At 42.2% G+C, this 18,263-nt stretch overlaps 1 protein-coding gene across 5 annotated transcripts in view; it reads left to right on the top strand.

Annotated features, from left to right (window-relative positions):
• Positions 1–12,418: 12,418 nt before the first annotated feature.
• GUCY1A1 (guanylate cyclase 1 soluble subunit alpha 1) overlaps positions 12,419–18,263 on the top strand; it is a 56,537-nt gene continuing 50,692 nt past the window's right edge. For 2 of the 5 annotated variants that reach the window (XM_075930112.2, XM_075930111.2), the window contains exons 1-2: positions 12,420–12,602; positions 13,024–13,097. The gene's annotated coding sequence lies outside the window, so the exon portion shown is untranslated. Of the gene's footprint in view, positions 12,603–13,023; positions 13,098–18,263 lie in introns of those variants that run through there. The other 3 variants (XM_075930113.2, XM_014571810.4, XM_089777958.1) reach the window with 3 other exon arrangements.

The following is an 18,263-nucleotide window of genomic DNA, read 5'->3' as shown; positions in this document are numbered from 1 at the left end:
GAGTCTATCCTGGATAGAGGGGAGAGCAGCTGCTGTCTACTATCGAGGTAGGCAGTAGTGGGTGGGAAAGGACAGGGAATGGGTGGAATCAAGCTTCACCCTCTACAGACACCAGCTGGCTGTGATGCTTTGGGATCCAACCCAGAACAGTAAGTGGTTCCATCTCTGCCTGCCCTGTAGTCCTGGGTGCTTATGTGCTCTACAGCTTTGTCCATTGCATCCACAGGCTGCTCACAGCACACTAGCCTCGCCTTGGCATCCACCAGCCTGGTTGCTCCTTGCAGGATGACTCCAACAGCACTTCCAGGCCAAGTCTCCCCCAAACCATCTTCTTTGTGTTGTCCAGCTCCTTTCAATGGACCCTCACAGAAGTTATCAAGTTCAAGGCCTTAAGAGACAGTATACACTGCAGCCTGCTGGATTAGCAGAAAGTGTGTGCTTGTTTTTAGTAACACCGAGTTCATTAACAAAGAACACCATGCTTGCTAGTCAGTGTAGAAATGATAGGAAAAATTACAAGCAAAACATGTTTTCTAGTGGCTAAATTTAACTTCAGAGAGTTACAGTCTTGGTCTAAGGAGGTTTCTTAGTTATATTCAGTTTCCAGAGACTGTCAAGCCCATTGGCTGAAAGGTTCCACTTTTCTCATAAGAACATAAGAACTGGGTCAGACCAAAGGTCCATTAAGCTCAGTATCCTGTCTGCCATAGTGTCCAATGCCAGATGCCCCAGAGGGAGTGAACGCAACAGGTAATCCTCATGTGATCCCTCTCCTGCTACCCATTTCCAGCCTCTGACAAACAGAGGCTAGGGACATCATTCCTACCTATCCTGGCTAATATGTATTGATGGACCTAACTTCCATGAATTTATCTAGTTCTTTTTTGAACAATGTTAAAGTCCTGGTTTTTACAACAACCTCTGACAAGGAGTTCTACAGGTTGACTGTGTGCTGCATGAAGAAAAACTTCTTTTTGTTTGTTTTAAACTTGCTATCTATTAATTTCATTTAGTGACCCCTAGTTCTTATGTTATGGGAATAAGTAAATAACTTTTCCTTATTCACGTTCTTTATAGCTGTTATGATTTTATAGACCTCTATCATATCCTCCCTTAGTCTCCTCTTTTTTAAGCTGAAAAGTCCCAGTCTTTTTTATTTCTCTTCATATGGCAGCTGTTCCAAACCCCTAATCATTTTTGTTGCCCTTTTTCAACTGTCCAAGAGCTCTGAACTCTTGTATGACAGGTTCTCCATGCTTGCTTATATCTTCCATAGTTCAAATGACCTTGTTTCTGGCAGGAAGGTTTTCTGGAGCTTCAGCTTCCATCCCCCACTGATAGTATTAAGCAGCTGTTACCCATGCTGGTTGGTTTTGTCTAACTTGCATATAAATATAATTTGTCTTTCCTCACTCAATTTACATTAGAGAAGTATTCAAGTAGGGGGAAGCACGTTCCTTTCCCTAGGGCAGGGTGCCTTAAGCCCTGACTGCCAAACACATTTAAAGAACATGTTTATAGAACATATTTATAATTCTTCTTATATCACCCTGACAAATGACCATCATGATGGCTGTTTACATATGATACTTATATGAACCTTTTGGATGCATATTATGACAATAGTGAGTTGGAACAATTAATATGTCAGGCCTGATATGAGTTATACTCCAGTGCCCTCTACAAGTGGGCATTGATAGGCTCCTGACCCTGGATCGCAATGGTACAGCTGAGTAGGCAGAATGGGGAGTAATCTGCAGCAGCCGAAGGACTGGCACAGATCTACCCCTCTGGAACATCGAGAAAGCCAGGCTCAGTCACAATCTGCTTCCTGATCTGCTACATCTGCTCCCAACTATGTGCTACCACTTACTCAGAGTGGATTGTAAGCTATTTTACATTTCACCTGGACTCATGGACGCAACACTAGCACTTACATTGAGGAATCCAGGAGATGCCAAATACTGTATGGCACAGAAATATGGGAATGAAATGATCCCATGGTATTGAAAGCAATGTTCCCAGGGACAGGCATCAAGTGCAAAGAAATGAGTTACCACTTTCAGTAAACATTTTACAGTAAGAACTATTTCTTAATTCTGGTGCTTACTGACCAACACACTTAAAAAAAAGATCCAGGTAAACATTTTTTACACTACCAGATCATTTCAAAATAAGATATTTCAAACTAATGACTCCTGAAATAACTATTTTGAAATAAGCTTATTCCTCTTCGCAAGCAGAAGTTATTATTTTGAAATAACAAGCCCATTTGTGACAGGGCACTGGGCTCCAGGTGAGTGGAGTCCACGGTGCCCCGCACTCCCCGGCCGCCAGTGGAAGCACTTGGCGGTGAGCGGGCCGCCGGGAGCCCGAAGGAAGGGGCGGGAAGCCTGGGGACCGCTGATCACCTGGGCACCCGTGAACCCCTTAGTGCACCTGTCTGGCCTGTTCTGGGGCAGTCAGGGGCCAGACAGAGGCCAGCTGAGGGGGGACGTCGGGTGACTTCATCGCCTGGAGGGGCGGGGAGGGGCCACATCCGGCGGCCCGTTAAAATGGCACCCGACCCCAGAGAGTAAGGAGAGGCAGCTGGGCGAGAGTCCGGAGACCAAAGGGAAAGAGCCGGGGGAGAACGCCAGTGGAGAGAAACGCAGAGGACCAGAGGCAGGCCGGACACTGGGCCAACAACCGCCGTGAGAAGGAGGAAGTAGCCCAAGACGGGAACAGGAGGAGGAGTCTCTCCCCGCCCCAGGGGCTGGTGAGTTACGGGGAACCCCCCCACAAACCAGACAGTGTAACCACGTCACTATCTTTAGGGTCTTGGGCCGGAACCTGGAGCAGGGGCGGGCCCGAGTCCCCCTCCTTCTCTGCAGCACTTAGGGCCAGGCAGGCCCTGCTATATAAGGAGTGGGCTTACCGGGATCTGGGAACTGGTAGGCCATGGGACTAAGGAATGCTGGAAACATTAGGTTAGGGCTGGTGGACAGACACGTGAGGGTGGGAGGGGGAGGAGGGTTGGGCAACCCCGATGATGACAGTGCTGTAAGCCTGAGGGGGAACCTGCCCCGCAACACCATTATTTCAAAATAACAGTCTTAGTAGTGTGGATGCTCGCCTTATTATTTTGAAATAAAGGGAGTTATTTCAAAATAACTCACCAGTGTACACATGCTCTGGAGCATTTTTCCATAATTGGTTATGTGATGGAAAAGTCAATTAATAAGCCTGTGGACCAGGATCAGAATAGGCTATAATAATAAAAATATGTACATGATTTTTCCAATATAGAAGGGCAAATTAAACTGTAAAATGGTTAATAAAAACATTCCTGATGCTAGAAAGGCATTTATAAATCAGGATACCACCTCCAAACAATGCAAATTAAGCTAAAATTGTAATTATATAGAACTTCACCCACCTGAAAATTCCTAGTGTTCAGGGTTGTTCAAACTCTGAAAATGACACCTACATGGCTGTGCAGCAGATGGCTTTCTTCAGCAGCAAGATTAGCTTGCTAAGTGACATCCAACTCCTTCTTTCTCAACCAAAAGCTGAACAGAAGATTAACTCCAGTACCCACTATGGAATGAACAGATATGTATATCATAGCCAGTGCTGAGGCCCCCACATCTTCAACATCCATGTCCTTTGTATAGTCTAAACAAAGGAGACTTTTTTTTGGCTAGGTCTACACTAGGGGATAAAATCGAACGAAGGTACATAACTCCAGCAGGGGCATGATCAACAATTGATTTAGTGCAGTGGTTCCCAAACTTTTTGGCAACATGCCCCCCTTTTTGATTTTTGAAAAATCCTTACGCCCTCCCCCTCCCCCAGCAAAAAAAGTTGTTGAGCAAAAAAATAAAGGAACTGACCGGGGTCAAAATACAAAAATAGCAGCAAAACTTAAGGGGGATTGACTTGGGGGAGTCGGTGGGGGGGGGAGCTGGGTCGCCTTGCACCCCCCCTGGAATTTCTTCACACACCTCAGTTTGGGAACCCATGATTTACTGGGTCCTACTGCACCTACTAAATCGAACCCGAGGAGACTGATCTCCACAGTGTCATCTTCTCCTAAGTGGAGACAAGGTGTTTGAAAGCACTTTCCAGTTAAGACTTTTATTAGAATAGTGACGTTTTTTTATTATAATTTGATTAAAAGAGTCTGTGATTCTGTTACAAGCTATTCCTGTGTGTCTAGTGGATGTATTTATCTGTTTTACAGTAGTGGAGGGAATATATAACATGACATATGCTTCTTCATTACAAACCATGCTTCTAGCTTTTTCCAGTTGACAATTTACTGTGTGTTGTGTGTAATCAAAAAAGAAATACATTTTCTTTTGTAACATAAACTGTCATGTACCTTATTCTTCACCTACTTTAACCTGGAAAGCTGCATAATTGGAATGCTTCCTAGGAAACCAAATTAAGTCTAATAGTACTCAATAGCAAGGAATGCTGTTAACAGCAAGGCACTGAGGTGACTCAACTTAATGACAATATTTGCAGGTACTACTCAGATAGGAATCCTGCTCTTTGTGATATTTAGAGGTTGAAGACACTTTTCTCACCTTTAAGGATGCATAGTCCAATGATGCAAAATTGCTGTAATAGGACCTTTATCAGGACCTTATCAGGACCTTTCATCTCAAACTGAATGCTCATTAGGTTGACAGCGTGAAGAGAAACTTGTTGATTCTGCATTTCCCTAGTTCAATGGCACAGCCACTCAGTCTACTTTAACCCTTCAATATGAGCAAAGCAGAGGGGATTTTAAGACTCTGAGAGCAATTTTAAGTGCAAAAAGGGGCATTCTATTATTTGTTTAATTGGAATTATGTGAGTTCACTATTGCATCCTTACTAAGAGCACTTTATTGTGCAGCATTACCAGTACTTAGCTCCTGATGACTGCTGTGAGTTTTGTTTCAACCTCTGGTTCTTATTTTCCTTATTTTTTCTCTTTTTGATTTAATTTAAGCCATTATTATGGTACAGTTCTTTATTAGGCTGCTTTGTTTTGTCCCATCAGTTACTTGTAGAAGGTCTATTACTGTGGAAAATATTACTCTCAGTGGCTAAAGCTTTCCTGTAAATCACAATGACCAGCATTTATTTCCTTATCTCTTTTGAGCAACTCAGGGGTTATTGTCATTGATTAAACTCTGCAAACTTATACTGTTGACACGGCTGTGGATAAACTATAAATAAATACCTTTAAAAATTCTTCACCTGAATAAACTTCATTTTCTTTGGACCTTTCCAGCTGAAGGAGAAATAAGCAACAAGAATTTAAGTTGTTCACCAGCATACTCTCTTCTTTATGTTCTCTGCTTTGCCTTGCTGAAAAGTAGTAGCTATGCCTACATTCCAATTCTTATCTGGAGCCTGTGTATTTTAGAGTTAATCGTACTGCAAAAACCTACTTAGTCTCTACAAATGATGAAGTATTACTTCAATCAAAATCCAAGGTCTATCAAGGAAATTAGAAATAAGGTCTGGGTCTGATGAAAGTGAGACATACCTATGTGTGCCATCAGCATACAGATGACACTACAGGCAGTCCCCGAGTTACGCGGATCCGACTTATGTCGGATCTGCAGTTACTAACGGGGCCCGTCTCCCTAGTCTCCAGCAGACCAGGGAGAGGAAGCAAAGCGTCGGAGCACGCGGGCAGCGGACAGCCCAGCCGCGTCTGGGCTGTCCGCTGCCCGCGTGCTCCGCGGCTTTGCTCTGCTTTGCTCCCCGTCTCCCTGGTCTGCAGACCAGGGGGACGGGGAGCAAAGCGGCGGACATTAATAGTTGACATTAATATTGCAAGAAAAACAATCGAGGAGGGGGTGGGATGAGAGAATCTATGCAAAGGAAAAGAGAGATGAGAAAAGTACCCATCTATAAAAAGGGAAATAAGAACAACCCAGGAAACTACAGACCAGTTAGTTTAACTTCTGTGCCAGGGAAGATAATGGAGCAGGTAATTAAGGAAATCATCTGTAAACACTTGGAAGGTGGCAAGGTGATAGGGAACAGCCAGCATGGATTTGTAAAGAACAAATCATGTCAAACCAATCTGATAGCTTTCTTTGATAGGATAACGAGTCTTGTGGATAAAGGAGAAGCGGTGGATGTGGTATACCTAGACTTTAGTAAGGCATTTGATACGGTCTTGCATGATATTCTTATCAATAAACTAGGCACATACAAGTTGGATGGGGCTATTATAAGGTGGGTGCATAACTGGCTGGATAACCGTACTCAGAAAGTAGTTGTTAATGGTTCACAATCCTGCTGGAAAGGTATAACAAAAGTGGGGTTCCGCAGGGGTCTGTTTTGGGATTGGCTCTGTTGAATATCTTCAGCAACAATTTAGATAATGGCATTGAAAGTACGCTTATTAAGTTTGCAGATGATAACAAGCTGGGAGGGGTTGCGACTAATCTGCAGGATGGGGTCATAATTCACAATGATCTGGACAAATTGGAGAAATGGTCTGAGGTAAACAGGATAAAGTTTAATAAAGACAAATGCAAAGTGCTTCACTTAGGAAGGAACAATCAGTTTCACACATACAGAACGGGAAGCGACTGTCTAGGAAGGAGTACTGCAGAAAGCGATCTAGGGGTTATAGTGGACCACAAGCTGAATATGAGCCAGCAGTGTGATGCTGTTGCAAAAAAAGCAAACATGATTCTGGGATGCATTAACGGGTGTGTTGTGATCAAGACACGAGAAGTCATTCTTCGCTCTACTCTGCGCTGGTTAGGCCTCAGTTGGAATATTGTGTCCAGTTCTGAGCACTTCATTTCAAGAAAGATTTGAAGAAACTGGAGAGGGTCCAGAGAAGAGCAACAAGAATGATTAAAGGTCTAGAGAGCATGACCTATGAAGGAAGGCTGAAAGAATTGGGTTTGTTTAGTTTGGAAAAGAGAAGATTGAGGGGGAACATGATAGCAGTTTTCAGGTATCTAAAAGGGTGTCATAAGGAGCAGTGAGAAATCTTGTTCACCTTGGCCTCTGAGGATAGAACAAGAAGCAATTGGCTTAAACTGCCGCAAAGGAGGTTTAGGTTGGATGTTAGGAAAAAGTTCCTAACTGTCAGGGTGGATAAACACTGGAATAAATTGCCCAGGGAGGTTGTGGAATCTCCATCTGTGGAGATATTTAAGAGTAGGTTAGATAAATGTCTATCAGGGATGGTCTTGACAGTACTGGGTACTGCCATGAGGGCAGGGGCCTGGACTTGATAACCTCTCGAGGTCCCTTCCAGTTCTAGTATTCTATGATAAAAAGGCAGAGGGACTTACAAGGAGAACATAACATAAGAACATAAGAATAGCCGTACTGGGTCAGACCAAAGGTCCATCTAGCCCAGTAGCCTGTCTACCGACAGTGGCCAACACAAGGTGTCCAAGAGGGGGTGGACAGAAAACAATGATCAAACGATTTGTCTCCTGCCGTCCTTCTATAGCCTCTGACAAACAGAGGCCAGGGACACTGTTTCTATCACCTGGATAATAGTCTTTTATGGTCCTAACCTCCATGAAATTATCTAGCTTCTCTTTAAGCTCTGTTATAGTCCTAGCCTTCACAGCCTCATCTGGCAAGGAGTTCCACAGGTTGACTATGTGCTGTGTGACAAAGAATGTTCTTTTATTAGTTTTAAACCTGCTACCCATTAACTTCATTTGGTGTCCTCTAGTTCTTCTATTATGGATACTAATAAAGAAATTTTCTTTATTCACCCTCTCCGCACCACTCATGATTTTATATACCTCTATCATATCCCCCCTTAGTCGCCTCTTTTCTAAACTGAAAAGTCGCTTTAACCTCTCTTCATAGGGAGGAAAAGAAGGGGGTGAGAATGGAAATAAAAACAAGGTCTATGATGAAGTAAAGTAGAAATAGATGAGACCTTGTATCTGATAATAAGTAAGGGCAGGGCTGATGTTGCAATCACTCATGAGAGTAGCCCTCACTTACATGACGAGTCCTACTGAAGAAAATTGAACTTCTTGCATGTGTAGGGATTAGTCATGTGAGGAAAGGTTTTCTGATGTGAAATGCTTGTAAATTTTCTCATAATCATAATATACGAGAATTTCAGTAACTAGTCACTAACTTTTTCACATCTATGGACATTGAACTGGGTTTTCAGTGTTTGATTTTTTTGACTACATATGTGAGATTACTGAGGCCAATAGAGCCCAAATGAGGTTATAGCTCAAATGTACTTCTTAACATTGATTAAAACTAAACTACACACTTTGCTTGAGGGCTCCACATGTTTATCTGCACAGTTTTTCAAGCCAAAAACCCAATCTATTCTTTACAGTCCTGGACTACGTCTGCAGTATATATGAAAGTGGCTGCTGTATTCAGCCATTTCCAGCATTCACTGGGATCTATCAAGGGACAAATTCTGTTAATGATAATTCCTTTACTCCACAAGCAGTCCTATTGACTTTACCTCAACATGAACCAGGATAATCCAAGCCTAAATGAGAGATCTAGTCCAATAGCAAATGTTCAATCCTCTTCATTGTACTATTAATAGAAATTTGCTATTGATTTTAATAGGGGTAGGATTGAAGCTTTAATTTGTAGAAATCAAAGTGTTTGCAAAGCTGAGTCAATCTTATATGTTCCCCAAATAATGCTATAGTCTTCTTAATGGAAAAGGTTTAATTCTCTGTTCCATTTTCTTTTGACATTGAGAGATGTTTGGAGTAGAGTCCATTTAACCATGCATAATATTTTCCCACACAATGAAGAGTGGATCCAGATGTTTGTAAAACAATGTCCAAAGGAAATTTTTCTTGACATTGTCCAAGAATGCTTTCATGAGTGGTTGTATTAGTAGGAAATTGAGATACTGTGTATGTAGGAAGTTGGATTTTATTATTACTATTTATTTGGCTTGAAAAAAGATTGCCTCCCTGTTGTAAAAGGAGTATTTGCTCCAAAGGAAAAATGAAATTATGAAATTTTACTTAAATTAGAAGATCAGAGAGCTGAGATATTCAATAAGACATCTGAAATTTGTTGCGCACAAACTTAGCGGCAATCTCTAATTTTCAGTTATTATAGACTCTCAGATGAATTTACCAACTAAGATACAAATGTCATATGTGTGCCATTTCTTCATTCCAGCTTAACAGATTTCATAATTGGATTCCATTAAAGTGAGGTTGGAGATTTATATAGGAACTGTATTAGCATAGTAGTGTATTATTATGCATCTTTCTGAATACAGAGGCACCTAGAAATAAATTAATACTTCCTAAAATCAAACCCATTGTGCAATATAAATGAAAGGTGAAAAAACTTTAGAAATAATTATGGAAAGGTCATGCTGTCTAAATGTCAGTTTCCCCTTCAGTATTTGGTGTTATTTGTGTGTTTTCCTCTTAATATAAGAAAAGTGATAAAGGAATGAATGATCTTGCATATGTATACAATCTTTTTTCCAAATAGATCCTTACTATCTGACTGTACATATAGGAATCACCATTGCTCACAGCAATGTTGAGAATAGGATGTTGAGAACAGAATAGATTGCAAGCATGAAAAAATCAGGAACCATTTCTTTTAGGGAGGGGGCAGGATATGTATAACTGCATATAGTAGATAAAGCTCCTCCATATCTGAATGGTCCAGATAATATCAGAACGTATGGTTACCTTAGTTTAGAAAAACAACAAAATGGAAAATATTTCTTAACAATTGATTTGGGACAGGAAATGAAGAATGGCATAGCAACTGAAATTACAGGACAAATTTTGTTAAGTAGCCAAACTTGCTCAGCAGTAGGAGTAGAAGAAAATAAATGTTAAAAAAATCTACCATTTTGAAATGTTGAGCATCCCCAGCCATGGCAGTAAACGTGTTCTTCAGAAATGTATTTCTGTGCCTCACGCTCTGGCAAACATGATTTAACAATACTCAGAAAGGGACAGATTCAATTGGAGGCATGTAAACCACCTAAATCTCTTTTGAATTTGATATAATTTTCATGAGACATCAGACACATCAGTGGAAATCTATTTGCCACTGTGCTTGCAGTTTCCTACGTAAAAGACATACAACAATAATATATCCAGGATGGAAAGAAAGTTAGTATGTATTTGAAAGTTAAATTACCCTCTACTTTGCAACATATCTTTTAGCTCTTAAGATGGGCTTAAAGTTCTCTCCAAAAATGCAGTCTGTCATCACTTTGTAGCCTCTCATATCCCCCTTTCTCTCCATTTCTTATCATTCTTTGCTTAAAATTGTAAAACTTAATTTTAATTGTAAGCTCCTTAGTGCAGGCATCTCCCATTTTCTTTGCCTATAAATTACCATGAGCACCTATATGTAGAAATAATAATTACACTCAAGAACACATGAAAAGAATGTTAAGGTTGAAAACCCAAGCACTCAAAAGGTAGGAAATGCAAGAATTAAGTCTGTCTGTGCACTGAGAAGAGACAGTCTTCACACTCACATTTCTGTTGTCTGCTGCCACAGCAGCTGGAAACAATTGCGAGCAAAGTCCTATTTAGTCTCTGCAACTCTGTACTGGAGCATGCACAGTGCAGATGGAAAGACTGGATAATTTAGCTGCCAAACTCTAACATCTTTACTGAACGCTGTGAACAAAGATTTTTCGAAGGCTTGTAACTTGGCCTTTTTTGTGTGCATTTTCACAGGAACAGAAAAAGGCACATCCTTGACACGAGGGTGACATCTCCCTCACCCCAGCAAATTCAACTTTCTGTTCCAAAACTTGGGAAGTGCTAGAACATCTGAATAAAATATCTGTAAGAATTTTTTTAACATGGACAATGTAATTCATTAGTAAAAATTTTCATTCTTGGGAATAGGTGAGCCATTTTTGTAGAAGCTTTAAAAAATACAGCTTTAGGCAAATGCTTGATGTAGAAAATGTCTAAGTGAGATGTTAATAGCAATTGAAAACAGGGTCTTATAATTGGAAGTGCTGGGGAACATTAACCACAGATGGCTCTGCCTATTCTGCCTATAATGAATGTATATAATACTAGTTGCAAGACCTAGACCAGAAGTGGGCAAGACAGCCTTTGTGAGCCAGATCTGGCACACTAAGCAGGTTGACCCAGTTCTCAGCTGCCCTGCCTGTCCCACCCCCAAGCTTATTGAGACCTCTGGACAGGGGAATGTGCAAAACAGCTGGCAGTTCCTTCTAGGCACTGCACTCTCCTAGCAGGGTGGGGGCAAGGGGCAAGAGACATTGTGTGCTCCCATGCCCCCCCCCCCCACACACACACATCGTGATTGGCCTGGGGCCAAAGGGAGTGTGCAAATTCTCCTCCTGATGCCACGGGTGCACAACCTCTAGAGGGAATCACATAACAACTGGCGGTTCTCTCTGGGGGGGGGGGCAAAGACCTCGCGCACTCCCCCACCCCCAGGCCAATCAGGGTCTGTGGAGCAGGGGAAGCCCCTGGCCCCACCCCTTTCGCCTGAGGCCCTGCTCAGGGTAGCCCAGGGCTACTTCAGAAATCTATGAAGTGCCCCCCCTTCAAAACTTATTGCCCACCCCAGACCTAGGGGCTGGAATGTGATGGGTTGAAATCAGATTTCACAGCTCAGCCAAGTGTATTTGAATACATTTATAAGGCCTTTGACCAGCCCTGATCTAGCCTGGGCACACAGGTGCCACGGCAGAAGGGACCACTGTGATTCTCTCCTAAGAGCACTGCACAACACAGGCTACAGAACACCCCAGAGTAATTCCTGGAGCATCTCTTACCAACTTACCAACACTTACCAACAAGGACTTAACAAGTCTTTGAACTTTCTCACCCATTACCAAGACAGTTTCCCCAATTATCACCTGTAATACCATTAACTCACAAACATCCCACTCTCCCTACCTTTAATATCAGCAATTCACAGACACTTACCTTCCTTCCTCCCCCTTCCCACCCCCCCGCATCCCACTTCTGTTCTGCAATGTGATTTGTCCTTTTCATATTTGTTCATTTTTTTTAATTGTATCCTTTGGTATATAAGGCTGTGACTATTTTCTTCCACTATTTGATCTGAGGAAGTGGGTCTGGCCCACGAAAGCTCATCATCTAATAAACCATCTTGTTAGTCTTTAAAGTGCTACATTGTCCTGCATTTTGCTTCAGCTACCCCAGACTAACACGGCTACATTTCTATCACTATGGTGCATCTCTGTAAGAAAAACACATCCCAGCCTGATTTTAAAATGGCCAGAGATGGAGAGCCGCCTGGGACCCACAATAACTTGTTCCTAGCCCTTCTTCTCAGTCTATTTCCCAGCACCCTTCCCTCCTCCCCTCTCTCTTTGTCTCGGGTTCCCGCACCCCCTCCTTGGCAGCCCTGCTTAGCACAGCCCTGATTGGGCCGGGGGGAGGCCCCACCTGCCGGAGTGTGCGGCTGGGGAGCGGAGGGGACAGGAGGGGCGGCTGCCTCCGCTGGCCAAATACACGTTTCCGACATGAGTTCGCGGGAGCCAGAAGCGCTGGGAGCGGAGCTGCGCCTTGGCCAGCGCCTCTGAGCAGGCCGGGCGCTGCGCGGGGAGCAAGTAGAAGCAGCGCGCGCGCTATGGTGAGCCGGGGCAAGTCCGGGGAAGGGGGCAGCGCGAGTCTCTCCGCTTCGGGGACGGACTCAAACTCCGGCCGCTCAGCCCGAGCGGGGCGGGCTGGGGAGGCAGCAGCGCAGCTAGGGGGAGAGGGGGTTCACCCTGTCGTGCCGGGTGTTGGGGAGGGGCCTGGCAGCTCTCGCGCAGCAGCAGGCGGGGAGGGGAAACAGGTGGCTCTGGGATGGTGTCTCTGTGCCCCCCCCCCCCTTCCCGCCGGGAGCAGCGGGGACCCTCAGCAGCGCGGGGAAGGGTCTCAGCCCTCCCCTCCCCCAGGCCTGGTGCTGTCTGATTCTCTCCCGTGCGCCCCTCCGCGTTCACTCCCCCCCCCCGTGCCCTTTTTGCCCCCTCCCACCCCGAGTGACAGACCCCCTCGCCCCTTGTCCGCAGTACGGGTTCGTCAATCACGCCCTGGAGCTGCTGGTGATCCGGAATTACGGCCCGGAGGTCTGGGAGGACATCAAGTAAGTGCCGCCCCCAGCGCGCTGTGGGACCCGGCTCGCTCGCTCTGCCCGGGAGTCTCCCCCACCCCCCGTCCCCATCTGCCTCTGGTCTCATCGGGGGGCCCGGGGCAGCGCAGGAGCCCCCCACCCCCGTGCTGATTGCGGCTCCCTCGCCCCGTAGGGGTCCCCCCCGCCCGAGCACTCGCAGCTGCAGCCCGAGCCAGGGCAGCCACGGCTGGTTCCCACGCTCAGAGCAGGGGGAGCGGAGGCAGCCGCAGCAACCCGTGCGGGGGACACGGGTCAGGGCTGCGGGCGAGAGGCAGGTCCCGGCTCGCTGGGGCTGGTGAGAGGCAGCGCTCGGGTTCGTGGGAAGGAAGGAGCAAGGTCGGTGCCACAGACTCAGCCTCCGGAACCGGCCGATCCGAGCTCAGCTGCTGATCGTGGGAATGTTGCAAACGCGCCGCCCGCAGCCTCCCGAGCTGGTCCGAGACTGAGTTCCCGGGGGATAGTCGAGGGGCTGCTGCCTATCCCTGCTCGCAACCCGGCCCCTTCCTTCGCGCCGCGGCCGCTGAGCAGAGCTCAGTGCAGTGACGGGCAGGATATTCATCATTGCATAGGGAGAAATGTATGCTGTGCTAGTGTATTACGGGCCAGGATTCACTGCTCTGCAGACAAATGTGTAACCCTTACCCCTAGGGCTTAAAATATGTAGTGGGCCTGGGAAACTAGGTAGCTGACAAATTTATAGTAAACCAATTTATATGACTACTGACAAATTTATAGTAAACCAACTGAAGTGCACATATGATGTATGAGTTATGCATATTTAAATTTAATATCGAGATAATCTGTAAGTAAGCTGGAATATTAAAGTAGGATGTGCACTTACTGGAATTTTTTGTACGTTGCCTTTTTAAAAGACCTCACCAATTGATAGTAGACGTCAAGTTAATGCAATCAGACTAGGTAACTATCTAATTCTTAGGGATGGTTTTCTGGATGTTTTTCTGAATTTATATACAAAAGAGAATGTACAAACTGGATTCAGTCAACATAATTATCATATACCGTGTCTAATTTTTACACTATTTCTTCTGCTTTTACCTTTTATTGCCTATTTTCTGTGAAGAAATGGAAACCAAGAACTGCTATAAAATCATTGTTACTAAAAGTTAGTTTTCTTTTGCTAATTTCCTCAGCTTCAATTTTAAAATTGTTTTTGTTTATGATTGTATACTTATAATTTCTTTGTTGCATTGATGGAGATCTCACTGTTTCAGTGGCACTAATTCTGGACTATCATAGGGCTTAGTAGTTAACTTTTAAAAATCAGTTGAATGTATAAAACTTGAAAAAGCTTCTCTTGATTATAAAGGTGTGGTTTTATGCCTCTTACATACTCTGTCAAGCTGATCCATTGCTGCTCCTAAGATGGCTGTATTTTCAGAGGTGGCTCTTTGGTCTGAGTGTGCACTGAGATGGCTTTCTGTGTTCTGTGGCTGAATTAACAGCAGGAAAAGTCTTAAGTAGAAACACAACATTAAAAAAAACAAATATTAAGACACACATAGCTGGTCTCTGTCACAGTATGATAGCTTGTATTAGACTTTTGTTAGATCTGTGGGTTACTTTATATAGTATTTGTGTTAGTCTAGTCAGAATCTATAAGACTTTTAACCAATGTAGTAATTGTCAGAGGAAAATAACATATTTTCTCACAAAGATTTTCCATTAGGTAGTTACAGAATAATTTAAATGAGAATTTTTTCATCAGAAAATGTAAAGCAATAACAGAACAAGGTGCTGGTGTATGCTTATTCATTTGTCAGGCAATGAACAATGTGAGTTTTTAATAACTCTAAATAGCCTATTCCAACAGTCCTCACACAGGGAAAACTCGCATAGAAGTCATTCATTGGTTTCCTTGAGTTAGGAATAACAGATCAACTCCCAAATTACAGAAAATAGGAGTGAGGGAATATGTAAATTAAACTAAGCAAAAGGTGATACTTATTATTCCAGCAGTTGTGATAGTAAAAGACAGACATGGATTTCAGTAATGGAATCTACTCTTCTTGAAATCAACTGAAAAACTAGGTGACTATGCTAGGTTATGTCATTCAAATGTGATATAAATACACTTAATGAAATGGGGAATTTAGTTTACTGTATAGAAGTACTTAAGTCAGCCTGTGGCTCATCAGTGTTGTACAAACATCTGTAGATTCTGTGGCTCTGATCAGTATTCTCTTTACCAATCATAAGAGCATAAAACGAGCCACTAGATAAATGTTAGGGAGCATGTAAGTATTGATCAGCTGAATTGGTTATATGTAGACTATCAGGATCCACTGTGTAAGGACAGCAAACTAGTTACTGAAATTCCACTGATCTGCAAGTAACCAGGGAAGGAGAGGAGATATGTTTTTGATGTTTGTCTTGTGACATTATATCAGTTTGCAATGATTCTGATAATGCAATACTATGAAGAAAATACCATCACAGAATGTTTTATATCTCTTTTTGACATTGTTGATAAAGTGGCACCTATGCTTTTTTACCATTGACTTACCTGTGTCTGCATATGTGTTTCTAAACTGAGAAAAGTTTTCTGACAAGAAGATTAAACACCCCTAAGAGATGTAGTGAGTCTGACTTAACCCCTGATATAGACAGTGCTAAAGTTGACGGAAGAATTCTTATGTTATCAGAGTATTAAAAAACCTTCACACATTGGAAAGCAATTGAAACATTTGTAAGTAATAAGGGAGTAGAGCACATAATATCACAGACATTATGCAATATCATGTATTTGAAATATTATGATAAAAATTATAAAAATCAACCAACCAGAAGCAAAGAAATGTTTCAGTTGTGCTAATTATATTTTTTGTTTTGTGAAAAAAATGGATATGAAATGTTATAATTTTGGAAATTATTCTAGAAAATACTAAGTATCTCAGAAATTTTGGAAACGTTGGGAAACAAATAGAATCCTATCAAAGGAAAGAGTTGAAGTGCGTGTCTTCATGAGGTAGGTATATTTTGACAGGATTATGAAGCTTTATAGAGATACAGAAAGTATGTGTTTAACATACACAAAGTTTTTATTAAAAAAAACAGCTTCTGAACGGAAAAGTACAAGCCTTTAAAATACTTTTGAACATTTTTCAGGAAAGATTTATTGGAAACTAAAATCAGATGTGTTTTGTGTAATTTTGCAATGTTGACATTTAGAAATCGTTAGGTGCCATATTGCATATTTTGTTAGCAACTCAAAATTGAGTTATGAAATGCTAACAATGTTTCGTTACTAGTCAGACATTCAGGTCTACTATCACTTTTCAAACCATTTTGTCTACATAGTTATGACAATATTATATTTATTCAATTGTTTAGCATTATATTGAAGTTTTTCATAAATAAAATGTAATGGACAAAAAAAATGAGTCATTTGATGTATCATTTGAAGATGCCGTCTAGCAGATATTCAGTAATCCGACATGGTGATTAAATGTAGATTTCCAATTGGTTTTTAATGGTCTCTTTGTACTAATGGTACAGAATCATACTTCTCAGATAAATGATACCTTAAAATAATATTTAGAGATACAGCCTTAATTCCGGAAAGAATGTATCCCTTTTCAGTACAAAGTTTAAACACATACTTAATTTTGAAATTCTATTGGAACTTAAGTACCCTCCTAATATCAAGCAGATGTGATGGATATAAGCACTTGCATCTGTTCTTTCCTGTACCAGGATCTAAACCCTGAAGGCACTGGTTGTTTTGTCTTAATAAGGATTCCAGAATTTGCTAAATACAACAGTTTATAATATTAAGTTACATTTTTGTTTATTGCTCTGCTGGTATGAAGCAATTGAAGAGACTGTTCTGTCATCTATAATGAAGACTTTTATACATGCTGCACAGCTATTGATTAAATAATGTGCTGTTATTTAATGTTGTTGCTCCAGATAATATTGTTCTAAGCTATGCTAAGAACAGTACAAGAATGTTCTTTAGACATGCTTGGCTCCTTGTTTATTTCATAGTGTGTGTTGCATAGCTCTCCATTTTCCAAATGTGGCATTTGGAGGAGCTTTTGTTCTCCTTTGAATTTTCTGGTAATTTATGGATGGTAGATTTATCTGACATCCAGCATCATGTGATGCAGTGGGATTTTTTCCCTTAAGGAAAACAAAGTGAAATGCATGACACTGAAACTGCATGATAGTCTAAGTCAGAGCAGTGCTGTTCTCTAAGGGTACCTTTCAACTTGGGGCAGAGGGCCCACCCAAGGTTCTGTGTACCATTTCACCTCTCCGTGATAAATTTCACAGTATAAAAATGTGCAGATTTTGAGGAGGGAGGGGATTTTATTTAACAACTGAGGCTGTGGCAGTTGCTCTTGTCATTTTTCTTTAATATTAAGTTATGACCTTTATTTTATTTAAAGCAGCATCTCACTTTGCAAGCAGTCTGCACATATTCCTGAGTAAGTTCACCCCATTGTGTTTTATTTACCAAGTCTTTACATGGTTTTGAATGCCCACAGCATAAAACTTTCCTCAAGCTTCTATGGATTCTCTAAGTAGGGGGAGAAGGATAAAAGAGAACTCACTTCTCTGAGATCATGGGCTTCTTTGCCCTTCCCCTTCCTGTCTCTTATATAATAGTCTCCAGCTGATGAGCAGAATCCCCTTATAAACTGGCTAATTACTCAGTCCTAATCAATTATCTCCAAATTTGGCCCATGTGGAAATGCTTACAAAGTGCACTGTGTCTTTGCTCAGCTCTGGGCTGCTCCCACTCCATCACAAAATCTTCTTGACTGATGTCACTTTATTGGTAATCTCCCTTTCTAAAGTTTAGCAACACTGTTACTTTTTGGTACCTTACCTGGTCATTGGATGTTGAACTTAATTACATTGTTAGCCCTATTACTTTGTGACTCAGCTACTGTCACTTTTTGCATTAGCTTCTCTGTGTTATTTTAAAAAAAAGACTATGTCTACACTATAGAGTTTAGTCAGAAAAACGGCCATTTTTCCGACAAAACTTGAGGAACGTCCACACTGCAATTGAATTTTTCTGCAAGAAAATCAAAAGAACAGAGGGCATCAGTAATCCTCATTCTATGAGGAAGAAGCCTTTTTCCAAAAGAGCTCTTTCTGAAAAAGGCG

The sequence above is a fragment of the Pelodiscus sinensis genome, chromosome 4 (assembly GCF_052426305.1).
Source record: "Pelodiscus sinensis isolate ZL-2025 chromosome 4, ASM5242630v1, whole genome shotgun sequence".
Lineage (NCBI taxonomy): Eukaryota > Metazoa > Chordata > Testudines > Trionychidae > Pelodiscus > Pelodiscus sinensis.
This window is presented reverse-complemented; position numbering and strand designations above follow the sequence as displayed.